The sequence below is a fragment of the Gobio gobio genome, assembly GCF_949357685.1.
Source record: "Gobio gobio genome assembly, chromosome: 1".
In the NCBI taxonomy this organism is placed as follows: Eukaryota; Metazoa; Chordata; class Actinopteri; order Cypriniformes; family Gobionidae; genus Gobio; species Gobio gobio.
In genome coordinates, this window is record NC_137097.1 from 72,070,637 (window position 1) to 72,085,408 (window position 14,772).

A 14,772-nucleotide genomic window follows, 5' to 3' on the forward strand; every position below is an offset into this window, starting at 1 on the left:
ATTTGCCAGGGAACAAATTATAGATCCATGAGACCAAAGATCGGCCGTTACAAGACGAATTATAGCTCGAGACACCACAGAGACATCAGAGCCAGCGGCAGAAGGACTGGCCGAGGAAAGGTTGCCCTCGCCGGCTTTGACGTGCGCTGAGCGCCGCTGATCCACTGGAGCTCACAACTCCGACAACGGCAGATAAAATGTTCAAATAGGCACTCTTTATATAAATAAACCACAGATTTGAGCTTTAAACAACTACATTATCGACTGAAAAAGTCTTAAAACTATGTTTTGTCACACATTAACAGTAGATTTTAACAAAAAAAAGACATGTAAACACAGCCCATGTCAGCCATTTCTCAACGAGACGAGCTGCTGGCGGAAGCCCCGCCCATGACGCGAATTTGCGTCTGTTGTGCAGTGAATGTCACGCGCGATTCGCGCGAATTTCACGCGAGTAAACTCAAAATGTACACACGTCCACCTTCGCGCGATTCGCGTCTGGTGTGAACGCCACATTAGAAGCAGGAAAAATGGGCAAGCGTAAGGATTTGAGTTTGACAAGGGCCAGATTGTGATGGCTAGACGACTGGGTCAGAGCATCTCCAAAACTGCAGCTCTTGTGGGGTGTTCCCGGTCTGCAGTGGTCAGTCTCTGTCAAAAGTGCTCCAAGGAAGGACCAGTGGAGAACCGGCCACAGGGTCATGGGCGGCCGAGGCTCATTGATGCACGTGGGGAGCGAAGGCTGGCCCGTGTGGTCCGATCAAACAGACGAGCTACTGGAGCTCACACTGCTCAGGGGTCTAGTGGAGTCCATGCCTCGACGGGTCAGCAAAAGGGGGACCAACACAATATTAGAAAGGTGGTCATAATGTTATGCCTGATCGGTGTATATATATATATATATATATATATATATATATATATATATATATATATTAGTGCTGCCAAATTGATTAATCATGATTAATTGCATCCAAAATAAAAATATATGTGTGTGGGTAAAGGGGTAGGTCCCCTACACAGGCCTGTCTATCGCACCTGAGCGTCTCATCTTACCCCAGTTGAACAAGCAGAGATTAGTGCACTCCTCCTCCTCTCTGCCTCTCTCAGCTCTTGCTCCAGTCCAGCTCTTCTAGCCCAATCCACTCCTGGCTTTCCTTCTCGCATGTTCCCTGTGTGTAAAAGTAGGTCAGTGTTTGCTTTGTATTATTCAGCAACTGGGCTGATTGGAGATTGAGAGAGAGAGAGAGAGAGAGAGAGAGGGAGGGGGTAGAGAGAGAGAGAGAGAGAGATCTTTAATGCGATCTAAGGGATGCATGCCAATCCAGGCCTTGTCATTGCATTTGTGTGTGTGTGTGTGTGTGTTTTGCAGTCTCATGCCAGCCTGTGTCTTGATGGCTCATTAGTAGGAGTCGCTGCTCCCGGCTGAAGGTTGTCAGACCTCAGAGCGGCGTTCCCAGCAGGCCTTGCAGCTCACAGCGCGCTACTGTTTCATACCCTCGTCTGCCGCTCTCTCTTCCCCTCCCGATGGCTCCGCTCCCTACGATAATGGCCCAATGTACTTTCCTCTCTGGCTGTTTGCTGCATTCCTCAGTCGGAGGAAGTCCGTGCAGGAAAAAAGCTCCAGGCGGCCAAACAAGAGCATTCATTATTAAACTGCACAACTTACAACCACTAAAAACAAATGACAAATAGCATTTCTATATGTGTGCATTTATACGATATGAAGAAGGGAAAAAATGTAAAGGCGAATGTGCAAAAACCACTACATTATGCATTGGGTGGTGCTATGTGGTTGCTAGGGTGTTTTAGTAGCTGCTTGCATGTAACTTTGTGGTTGCTAGGGTGTTTGGGGATGTTTCTATGGTGTTCTGTGTGGCTTCTAGCATGTTGCAATGCACTTACTAGAACGTTTTGCATGACTACATTTACTTTGAAATTGATATTTGGTTGCTAAGGTGTTTTAGTAGCTGCTAGCATGTTACTATGTGGTTGCTAGGGTGTTGTGGTTGTTGCTAGGGAATTCCGGGTGGCTTCTAGCATTTTGCAGTGCACTTACTAGGATGTTTTGCATGACTACTTGACCACATTTTACTTAGGAATTGATATGTGGTTGCTAAGGTGTTTTAGTAGCTACTAGCATGTTACTATTTGGTTGCTAGGGTGTTTGGGGATGTTGCTAGGGAATTCTGGGTGGTTTGCAGCATGTTTCAGTGCACTTAGTAGTATGTTTTGCATGACTACTTGACTACATTTTACTTTGGAATTGCACTGGTTACTAAGGTGTTTTAGTAGCTACTAGCATGTTACTGTGTGGTTGCTAGGGTGTTTGGGGATGTTGCTAAGGAATTATGGGTGGCTTCTTACATGTTGCAATGCACTTACTAGAACGTTTTGCATGACTACATTTACTTTGGAATTGCTATGTGGTTGCTAAGGGGTTTTTAGTATTTGTTAGCATGTTACTATGTGGTTGCTAGGGTGTTGTGGTTGTTGCTAGGGAACTCCAGGTGGCTTCTTACATGTTGCAATGCACTTACTAGAACGTTTTGCATGACTACATTTACTTTGGAATTGCTATGTGGTTGCTAAGGGGTTTTTAGTATTTGTTAGCATGTTACTATGTGGTTGCTAGGGTGTTGTGGTTGTTGCTAGGGAATTCCAGGTGGCTTCTTACATGTTGCAATGCACTTACTAGAACATTTTGCATGACTACATTTACTTTGGAATTGCTATGTGGTTGCTAAGGGGTTTTTAGTATTTGTTAGCATGTTACTATGTGGTTGCTAGGGTGTTGTGGTTGTTGCTAGGGAATTCCAGGTGGCTTCTAGCATGTTGCAGTGGACTTACTAGGATGTTTTGCATGACTACTTGACCACATTTTACTTAGGAATTGATATGTGGTTGCTAATGTGTTTTAGTAGCTGCTAGCATGTTACTATTTGGTTGCTAGGGTGTTTGGGGATGTTGCTAGGGAATTCTGGGTGGTTTGTAGCATGTTTCAGTGCACTTAATAGTATGTTTTGCATGACTACTTGACTACATTTTACTTTGGAATTGCACTGGTTACTAAGGTGTTTCAATAGCTACTAGCATGTTACTGTGTGGTTGCTAGGGTGTTTGGGGATGTTGCTAGGGAATTATGGGTGGCTTCTTACGTGTTGCAATGCACTTACTAGAACGTTTTGCATGACTACATTTACTTTGGAATTGCAATGTTGTTGCTAAGGGGTTGTTAGCATGTTACTATATGGTTGCTAGGGTGTTGTGGTTGTTGCTAGGGAATTCCAGGTGGCTTCTAGCATGTTGCAATTCACTTACTAGGATGTTTTGCATGACTACTTGACTACAGTTACTTTGAATTGCTATGTGGTTTGCTAAGGGGTTTTTAGTAGTAGTTAGCATGTTACTATGTGGTTGCTAGGATGTTTGGGGTTGTTGCTAGGGAGTTCTGGGTGGCTTCTAGCATGTTGCAATGCATTTGTTTTTCTTAGCAAACACCACTAATAAACACTATGTTGTCAAAGTTGATATTATGGCTTTATATATGGTATATATATACCAACTTAAGAAAAACCGAGGTTTTTGACCAGCGAATATTGGACAAATTCTCATGTTATTAAAGACAAAGGGTTATTTAAGACAGTATTAGTTATAACTCGATGACAAATGCTAGACTTAGACACTCTTCTCCACTCCTCGAATACATAAAACATAAGTCTTTCTACATATATAGTGTTTGTTTAGTAAAGAAAATGCTGTACTTATTCAAAGAAGCAGGTCTTTATTTACCATTGCATTGCAAACAAGCAGAGATGCTCCAAACAGTGCAGCACTTCATTCACGATAGGGGCGGAGTCATGAGGTTTGACTGACAGTTTGAGGACCCAATGGAGTTAGGAGGTTTAGTCACAAGCTCTTTTTAATACTTTTCATTGGTACAACCCACATAAAGACGTGAAGGGTGATCAGTTTATGCAAAGAAATAAAATTAAAACGAAATATGAGGATTCTGTATGGCAGTATTTATGTGTTTTGTATTCAGCTGTCTTGGTTAACACGTCCACGAAAGTGAGAAAACACAGTTGACACTTTAACCACGGTGTGTGTCTGTGAATAAACCACCGCAGCGAGGTCACACATAGTTGTAGTTTTACTTCCTGTCATTCTGAACCAACACTCTTTGCTGATGTGACGGTTTCTGCGTGTGCTTGCGCGCTGTGGTTGCATGTTTTGTGCTGTAAACTATCTGAGGCCTTGAGGAAACAAACCTGGTATGCATATAAAGCACTTGTTGCTGTTTCTACTAACCTGTACTAGCGATTGCATAACCGGAGACCTCAGATGGCCCTGTAATAGTTTCCTTGTGATTAAGGCACTGGCGTCCGGCCACCAGGAAGAGTTCCAGTACCGAGTGTATCCGTGTATATTGCTATTTAAAGTGTGTGTGAGAAGGGTTATCAGGGTCAATCCAGTGTTGTCTCATAGGAAAGAAAAATCACAAATGAGATCTTAACATCTCAGTTGTTCCTCCAACACTGCAATGAGATTAAATGGAGAGCAAATGGATTAAATTTCCTGCTTCTCAGATCTTTAAAGAAACTCGCTTCCATTGTAGAAAAGTGAAGCCATCAATTTCCCAATATGGAGCTGTGAAATAAACAGTTATGGAAATGTCGAAATTACAGTTAAAGCTCCAATCTTCTCCCAAAAATCCCGAAAAAAGTCAGTTGGTGCCTCAGTGTCTACTTCAATCACAGCTTGACGTAAAAAAACGAACATCAGCGCGATAAAAAACTACCTAAAATGACTGAAATGTTTTTTGAAAAAAAGTGTAATTTGATTGTTTAGTTTGTCTTACGTCCCATTAGAATACATGGATAGGGCGGGGTTTATGACCTATACTGGGACCATCAGCCTGGGGGCGATCGAAACGTTTTCGATTCACTTTTCAGGAACTGTGCGCCACACTTGTGTCGTAACTTAAAACTCAAGCGTTTTTAAAGATGCCCTTATTTAATGCAATATTTTAATCTTCACTGTAAAAAAACCTGACATTTATGGTACAAAAATGGTACTTTGCCGTAAAAAAATGTTAGCAACATTTTAGGTTTTACAGGACTTAAGTTTGCTGTGGTTGCCAGTACTTTACCGGTCAAAATACAGTACCAACATTTGAGGTTTTACAGGACTTAAATTTACGGTAAAAAAGGCAGCTCTGGTAAAAAAAAAAAAAAAAAAAAACAGCAGCTGTGGTTGTCAGTACTTAAGGTTTTACAGGATTTCAATTTATGGTAAAAAAAAGGCAGCTGTGGTTGCCAGTACTTTACCGTAAAAAAACGATAGCAACATTTTCGGTTTTACAAGACTTAATTTTGCTGTGGTCGCCAGTACTTTTTTTATCATTAAAAAATACAGTTGCAACATTTTAGGTTTTACGGGACTTACATTTACGGTAAAAAAGGCAGCTGTGGTAAAAAAAAAAAAACGGCAGCTGTGGTTGTCAGTACTTTACTGTACAAAATACAGTAGCAGCACTTTAGGTTTTACATCTTTTCAATTTATGGTAAAAAAAAAATGCAGCTGTGGTTGTCAGTACTTTACCGTAAAAAAACGATAGCAACATTTTCGATTTTTAACGAGACTTAATTTTGCTGTGGTCGCCAGTACTTTTTTTATTGTTAAAAAATACAGTTACAACATTTTAGGTTTTACCGGAACTTACATTTACGGTAACAAAGGCAGCTGTGGTTGCCAGTACTTTACCATAAAAAAATGATAGCAACATTTTTGGTTTTACGGGACTTAAATTTACGGTAACAAAGGCAGCTGTGGATGCTAGTACTTTACCGGTCAAAATACAGTAGCAACATTTTAGGTTTTACAGGACTTAAATTTATGGGGGAAAAAGGCAGCTGTGGTTGCCAGTACTTTACGGTAAAAAAATATGGTAGCAACATTTTAGGTTTTACGGGACTCAAATTTACGGTAAAAAAGGCAGCTTTGGATGCTAGTACTTTACCGGTCAAAATACAGTACCAACATTTTAGGTTTTACGGGACTCAAATTTATGGTAAAAAAGGCAGATGTGGTTGCCAGTACTTTACTGTAAAAAAATACGGTAGCAACATTTTAGGTTTTCCAGGACTCATATTTATGGTAAAAAATGCAGCTGTGGATGCTAGTACTTTACCGTAAAAAAATACAACATGTTCAGTTTTACAGGTCTTAAAATCAGCAGCTGTGGATGCTAGTACTAATATTGTAGCAACTTTTTATGTTTTATGCGACTTAAATTTACGGTAAAAGAACGGCCGCTGTGGATGCTAGTACTTTACCGTAAAATGTACAGTAGCAACATTTTAGGCTTTACAGGACTTAAATTTACGGTAAAAAGGCAGCTGATCCTTCAGAAATCATTCTAATATGAGGATTTGATGGTCAAGAAACATTTATGAGTATAATCAATATTGAGAGCAGTTGTGCAACAATTGAAAAGAACAGCATTTTTTTTTATAACTGAAACTTTTGTGACATTATAAATGTCTTTACTGCAATCGATTAAATACATCCTTACTGAATAAAAGTTTTAATTTTATTCAAAACAAAAAAATCACTCTAACCACAAACTTTTGAACAGTAGTGCATGTGGTTTTCATGCTTATCATCATTGAATCATCATTAATTCACAATACTTCATGGGATTAATCCCTTCTTTCTGAAGGGATTCTTTTTAATCCCATGAAGTTCGTTTGTCTTGCTCGTTTTTATATACTGTTTGAATCATATTTGTAAGGATTGATTGATTGGTTTAGTTCACGGAGTAGAAATCCGAAAAGGCCGTTCACTGTTGAGCTCTTGAGCTGGATTAACTCTGATAGCAACTCTGTTCAACTGTGTCAAAAATGTATCCAAATGTATTATGGGCTCGGTTGTGGGTAAGAAGTCATACTGTACAGATAAATGACCCTGGTGTGTTGAAAATCTCACATTTTTGTCACTGTATGAACTGATGATCGGGTGACTGCCTTGTCTGGCATCATGGGACAGGAAAATTGGTTCTTTCCACTTTCATAAAATGTTGGTCTTTGCACAAGCTGTGCTCAGAACATTTTGTCCAGTCTTATGGAATCAACATCAGCAAACTTTTCATGCATTCACCCTGAAAGCTGTGTATTGTGTATTCAGGTTCTTTGGAGAACCAAAAATTTATATTCAATAACATCATTACGAGTAGTAAAAAATTTTTAATTTTGGAACCTTTATTTTGAATAACACTATAACCACTTTTCAAATATACGTTCTAAAAATGTCGTGGAATCAGTAATTTTGTATTTTCTAAAATGTTAAACTGCCCAGTTTTATGATAATATTCATACAAAATTCTCCTAATGTTATTTTTACTCACAATATAACATTCTTTGAACATCAAAAACGTTAAACATTTAGCAATGATAGATACAATTAACATCATAAGGACGTTGTGAGAATGTTGTTATTAGAACATTTATAATAATATTTTAAGAATGTTTTATCTTAACATTTACATATACAAAACGTGAAATTTGTGAGAAATGTGCACACATTACATATTATTACACTGTCATGAAGAGTTGTTGGCCTTAAATTAAGTACAATCAACTTGGATGTTTTAATTCATTTCAAATTTTTCACTCAGTGCGAAAGAAACATTTTGGTCATTCAGGCAAGTGTTGTACATCGTTATAATCTGTAAAATTTCTACTATTATTTGTGTACACTCACAATAAAAACAAAATGTTGTGCTTCTTGCAAAATAAAGAAAACAAACATGATGTGCGATCTGCAGCCTATGTGTGATGAAGTCCAATCTGAAACTCTTCAGAAAATGACTTAACTTAGTGAATACTTGTCACACAAACATGAGACATATGTCTAATGAAACAGCTTTACGGAGTCAGGTTTTACATAATATAAATCATATCTAAAACAAATATTCTCTGTTTTTGTAATTTGTTTGAAAAGAGAGAGATATCAGTCGTTCGGGAGCGTCTCATGATCCACTAATGCGACCACGGAGCGCACGTTCTTTTGAAAGTCAAATATGACGCAATCCATGTGAGTATATCGCCGCCCACATCAACTCGAAAAAGCACATTACGTTTAGTACCTTTACATCGTTTAGAGACGCGGTGAGGAATAATCCTGGAATCCTCAGAAGAAAAGCTGTTTAATTTCAAGGAGCAACGTATCCAGCCGAGTATTGTGAGTTTATTCTGGTAGCGTCTGTGAAATATTAAACCGCAAAAAGATTGTTTAAATATGAATCCTGCTGCAACATGAAATGTCATGGATGTAAGATTTCTCTGGCCTGTTTTGGACATATTATGAAGTGTTTACTGTAAAGTAGCTTAGTGTCACATCAATACAAGCTTTTGTTCGCCAAAAGAATCAATTTTACATCACCAAAATAACTTATATTTAAAAGTATATTAAAATAGAAAACCATTATTTTCAATTGTAATAGTATTTCACAATATTAATGTTTTTTTTAATGTCAAGCCTGCAAATTAATGCAGGCTTGATGAGCATGAGACTTCTTTCAAAAACATAAAAAAATTGTAATGCGTCCAATCTTTTGACCGGTACTGTATATCATTTAAAATATAATAGGCCTATACAAAAAAATTTTCCCATGCTGTGCAATATCAGCAATCATGTTTTCTGTTAAGAGTGGACATTATATTAAGGTTAATCCAATAGTCGATCCCATTATCAGTATCCTCACAGATGTTTGTTTTTTCTTTTATCTCACAGATTTGAGAATCATAGTGACCCTATACTGGCCCACATATGATATTGTGCCTTTGTCTCTCACTTTATATTGTTGACTATATTCTAAATAAACTACAAAAACTTGATCAAATGGTACTTTACCGTTAAAAAAATGGTAGCAACATTTTAGGTTTTACAGGACTTAAGTTTGCTGTGGTTGGCAGTACTTTACCGGTCAAAATACAGTACCAACATTTTAGGTTTTACGGGACTTAAATTTACGGTAAAAAAGGCAGCTGTGGTAAAAAAAAAAAAAAAAAACGGCAGCTGTGGTTGTCAGTACTTTAGGTTTTACAGGATTTAAATTTATGGTAAAAAAAATGCAGCTGTGCTTGCCAGTACTTTACTCGGTTTTACGAGACTAAATTTTGCTGTGGTCACCAGTACTTTTTTTATCGTTAAAAATACAGTTGCAAAATTTTTGGTTTTACAGGGCTTAAATTTACGGTAAAAAAGGCAGCTGTGGTTGTCAGTACTTTACCGGTCAAATACAGTAGCAACATTTTAGGTTTTACAGGACTTAAATTTATGGTAAAAAAAGGCAGCTGTGGTTACCAGTACTTTACCGTAAAAAAATGATAGCAACATTTTCGGTTTTACGAGACTTAATTTTGCTGTGGTCGCCAGTACTTTTTTTATCGTTAAAAATACAGTTGCAACATTTTAGGTTTTACGGGACTTAAATTTACGGTAAAAAAGGCAGCTGGGGTTGTCAGTACTTTACCGGTCAAATACAGTAGCAACATTTTAGGTTTTACAGGACTTAAATTTATGGTAAAAAAAGGCAGCTGTGGTTACCAGTACTTTACCGTAAAAAAATGATAGCAACATTTTCGGTTTTACGAGACTTAATTTTGCTGTGGTCACCAGTACTTTTTTTATCGTTAAAAATACAGTTGCAACATTTTAGGTTTTACGGGACTTAAATTTACGGTAACAAAGGCAGCTGTGGATGCTAGTACTTTATCGGTCAAAATACAGTAGCAACATTTTAGGTTTTACAGGACTTAAATTTATGGGGGAAAAAGGCAGCTGTGGTTGCCAGTACTTTACCGTAAAAAAATATGGTAGCAACATTTTAGGTTTTACGGGACTCAAATTTACGGTAAAAAAGGCAGCTGTGGATGCTAGTACTTTACCGGTCAAAATACAGTAGCAACATTTTAGGTTTTACGGGACTCAAATTTATGGTAAAAAAGCCAGCTGTGGTTGCCAGTACTTTACCGTAAAAAAAATACAACATGTTTGGTTTTACAGGACTTAAAAAACAGCAGCTGTGGATGCTAGTACTAATATTGTAGTAATAACTTTATTACTACAATAAAGGACCCTATACTGGCCCACAAATATTGTGCCTTTGTCTCTCACTTTATATTGTTGACTATAATCTAAATAAACTACAAAAACTTGTAGGTCCCTCAGTCACATACCTGACTCAAAGGCTCGTTCATTATGCAGCTCATTATGCGGTTCTTTTGTCCTCTCAGGTGTGAATCACAGCATTATTCTTGCCTCTTTGTGTAAACATTTTAAGTGTCTTAAAGAAATGTAAATCAATATATTGTTTTATGTGAATGAGTAGGTACAATGGTTTTCAGATCAGTTTGATGCAAAAACTCTAGGCAACAACACCCATTATTCAAAAGTCTTGTGGACATATTTACTCTGCGTTTTGTGGCCTTAATTCGGCGACTTACTTTTTCTTTTCTTTTTTCAAAAACCATGCATAAACGTTATTCTCTTAAAAAATACAAGCATGTATATACATGTTGCTCACATATGGTGAATGTGGGTGTATCAATAATGTGAAGGTGACTCGAAAAGGGAATAAACTGAAAAGCGTTTCATTGAAAAACTCTGCGTGAGTTTGAAGAGGTGTTCACTCGGGTGAGTCAGGCGCCCTTGAGATATTTTCTCCATCATATGTAAATCTATTACCATCTGATCAGGCTGTAAAATGATTTATGCAAAGTGGAAATATTCAGACGTACCTAGCCCGTTACCCATGGCAACCCTTCACCAGAGCTTTAATGATACAAACAGTTCGATGTCTGTGGGAAAAATAATTAAGATTCATTCACATATCACAGATACAAGGCAATGAGATTAAATGGAGACTCTTGCTCGAGTTATCTGCTTTCCAGACGTTTCTCCTGAGAAAAAGATCCCAGTAATCATCTCATGTGTCTCAACAATGTCTCAAACTGATGCTGATTGTGTGAGATATAGCTCTGACAATCGATTCAACACACTTTTCTGCAATCGTGATTAAAAACAGAGTTTTTTTCATTTTTATGGCGCTTTTTTATGAATGAAGGCCAGTATCACTGATATTAAAACTGATACTGATGTCTCTATGAAATTGATTTAAAACATACACACACACACACACATTAATGATAGACATTCAACATTACTGAAAGCTTATCCATTTCAACACTTATTCAAAAAATTACTTTTAATTCAAGTGAACGTAAAACAATCTTCACATAAACCCATTTTAATAAATGTAATGTTTACCTGTGGCCTTCATATGTAATCAATAGACAGAAATTGAATAAAGTTATCACACACTTTACATTCTTAACTGCATATAAATTAAACATAGATAAATCATTTTTAAAGCTACAATTTTCTCTGTTACCTTTGTTCTTTGATTAACATTAATGACAGGCATCATCAAGCCTTGTTTATACGTCCAACCCATAGACTGTAAAATAATATGGACGCAATCCACCTGTCACTCAAAGTGGCCACGCCCTTAATTATGCAGAACTTTAAGGCTTTATATAATGTAAACGAATGAGTTATACAATAATTCAGACTTGCAGACTTCAGTTATTAATAAATGTTATTAAACATCCGATTACTAATACAAGCTGTTTTTATAAAGACTAGCCAGAAATCATAAGATTGATTGCAATTATTAAAAAAATGTTAATATCAGATACATAGTCCTTTAAATAAATGGTGAATATTTAATATAATACTGCAGCAATTTGCTTTAATACAATGATAATATAAAATATTTTTAAAGCATGAGATAAATTGCAATTATTTTAATTTATTTGTTGAAAAAAAGCATTAATTTCAAATCCATATATTTTAAGTATTTTTCAATAATATTTTAGAAATCTGGTTTAGTAAAATGCTAATATAACAGCCAATTTATGATTATGAATAATATGATTACTATTACAATCTGCTTTTTCAAGTCTGGCCAGAAATCATGAGATTAATTGCAATTATTATTATTATTATTACTATTAATTATTTTGTTAAAAAGCATAAATATCAGATACATAGTTCGGTAATTAAATATTTTCAGATAATATTTTAGAAATGTGCTTCAGTAAAATGCCAATATTTTGCGATTATGAATAATATGATTACTATTACAATCTGTTTTTTCAAGTCTGGCCAGAAGTCATGAGATTAATTGAATATTTTAAATATTTTCAGATAATATTTTAGAAATGTGCTTTAGTAAAATGCAAATATTTTGTGATTATTTGTGATTATGAATAATATGATTACTATCACAATCTACTTTTTCAAGTCTGGTCAGAAATCATGAGAATAATTGCAATTATTTATTTATTTTTTAAACATATTTCTGGAAAAAGTAAATATGATATTATATTATTTATTATATTATTTAAAGATAAATATTTTTAGTTTACATTTTAGCCGTTTAATATAATATAATGACATGTATTTGTTAAAAAAAGTGTTCATAGTCCTTTAATTAAATATATTTTCAGATAATATTTTAGAAATGTGCTTTAGTACAATGCCAATATTACAGCCAATTTATTATTATGAATAATATGATTACTATTACAATCTGCTTTTTCAAGTCTGGCCAGAAATCATGAGAATAATTGCAATTGCAATTATTATTATTATTATTTATTATTTTGTTAAAAAGCATAAATATCAGATACATAGTCCTGTAATTGAATAAAAATTGAATATCATATTATTTATTATATTATTATACTATTTTATTTTTAGATTACATTTTAGCTGTTTAATTTATTATAATGACAATACAGTTATTTAATTTAGGAAACATTTATAGTTAATTCGTTTTTATACTCATTTACTCAAAATATTAAGTATATGAAATATAAAGCATCTTTTATATTTTTAGGGGGTTTTGACATCCAAAATGTGAAAACCGGCACTTGTAGATTTGGTGGTGAAATGTAAACTAAATGTAAAGGTTATTTGGGTTCTGTAGATGTTTCATGTCACAGCTGATGTGATATTATGTTGTTTTCTCCAATCTTTGTCTTTCGACAGCCCCAGTCCCCATTCACTTCCATTGTATGGAAAAGAGCAGCTTGGACATTCATCAAAACGCCTCCCGTTGTGCTCGTCAGTCAAAGTCAGCGACAAACATGAGTGTGAGTAGAGTAGATGTTTGAGTTCAATATTCCTGTCAGCCGTAAACAAGCTTCTGTCAATCTCTGTGTGTGATTGTACGTTTACTTTTGTAAATAACAAAAAGAGCAGCTCGTCATGTTCGATCTCACCCCTGCCCACACACTCACAGCTTCTGCTCCACAGCCTCCACATCTACAACTCTTCCTGTTCCTCGCTGTGGGTCTCTGGGAGCGGGCGGTGTAGGCGTTCAGGGCCCACAGGACCTGAGGAACATCGCTGCTATAGACTAAAATATCTAGAGGAAGCACACACACGCTCGCGATTGTGTCAGCGTTATTGGCCGGGGAAAGCAGCGCTGCGCTGTTGCTGAGGATATCTCCACAGAGGAGCCGCAGAATGCCTTTATTTATAGACACATCACTCCCCAGCTCACAAACATGTTCCCTAAAAGCGTTTCGATTTCGAACGTTCCCATTAAGTTAGAAGAAAAGCTTCTGTGTGGAAGATTAAAGGCTTCCGGATTTCATTTGACTTCATTAATTTTTAATTGTAATTAAATGTTTTGAATTAAACAGCTTTTATTATAACCTGTTTAACATGAACATTTTAATCAATAATTTAAAGGGGTGGTAAAACACATTGTTTTGAAGGCTTGATTGTGTTTGTGGGGTGCACTGTAACATGTGTTCATGCTTCGTTTTAAAACAAATCATTATTTTTCATATATTTGACCTTTATTCTACACTGCTCTGTCCCTCCTTGTAAAACGGTCTGATGGTTTTCCGGGTATGAAGCCAGTCCCTCAAAAATACGCGATGGGCTCAGATTGGTTAGCTGGCCCAGTGTGTTGTGATTCGCTAACCGCAGTGCACGTTTGTCGGAAACGTCACGCCCCTTACCTTACCGGAGGCAGTGCTTTGGTCAGTATTAGAAACAACGGCGTCAATAAAACCATATGAGCCCGAATCAGACCCAGAACATTTGAGTGAAGATGATCGTGCAGAACCTGTTCAGTCAAGAGTAAAGACTGCGGATCTATAGTGATCGCTACTGAATGGCACTGTTACTTTTGTATTTTTAGAACGATTATAGCCAAATATCTGTCGCAAGAACTAACCCAAAACGAACACTAAGCTTTAACTAGTAAGTTAGCCAAATCACACACAGAACCATGTTTAGCATGCCCGTAGATAAACAATACATAAAAGCTCTAATCAAAGAATCATTTACACTAATGTCAGGTTCGCTGTTGAGATTTTAACGTTAGTGTTTGTAATGTTAGGTGTTTGTCGGATAACGTTAAGTATGAATGAGCATTTAACAGACTGGTTTGCAGAACAGCGCTGTCATCTGTTTACTTCCTTGCTACAACCGATTACAGGAAAACACATCGATGAAAAATAAATCAGACTTACAGGTTGTGGCCCGTAAACAGCTTCTGTTTGTAAATCCAGCTTTCAGGACAAGCCGTTGTGCATATCCTGTATTGAACTCGCGAAGTTTGTGGAAGTCCTCCGTGAAATGTACAGCGCGCGCGTCGTGCATCCACGCACCGGCAGTGTTTTT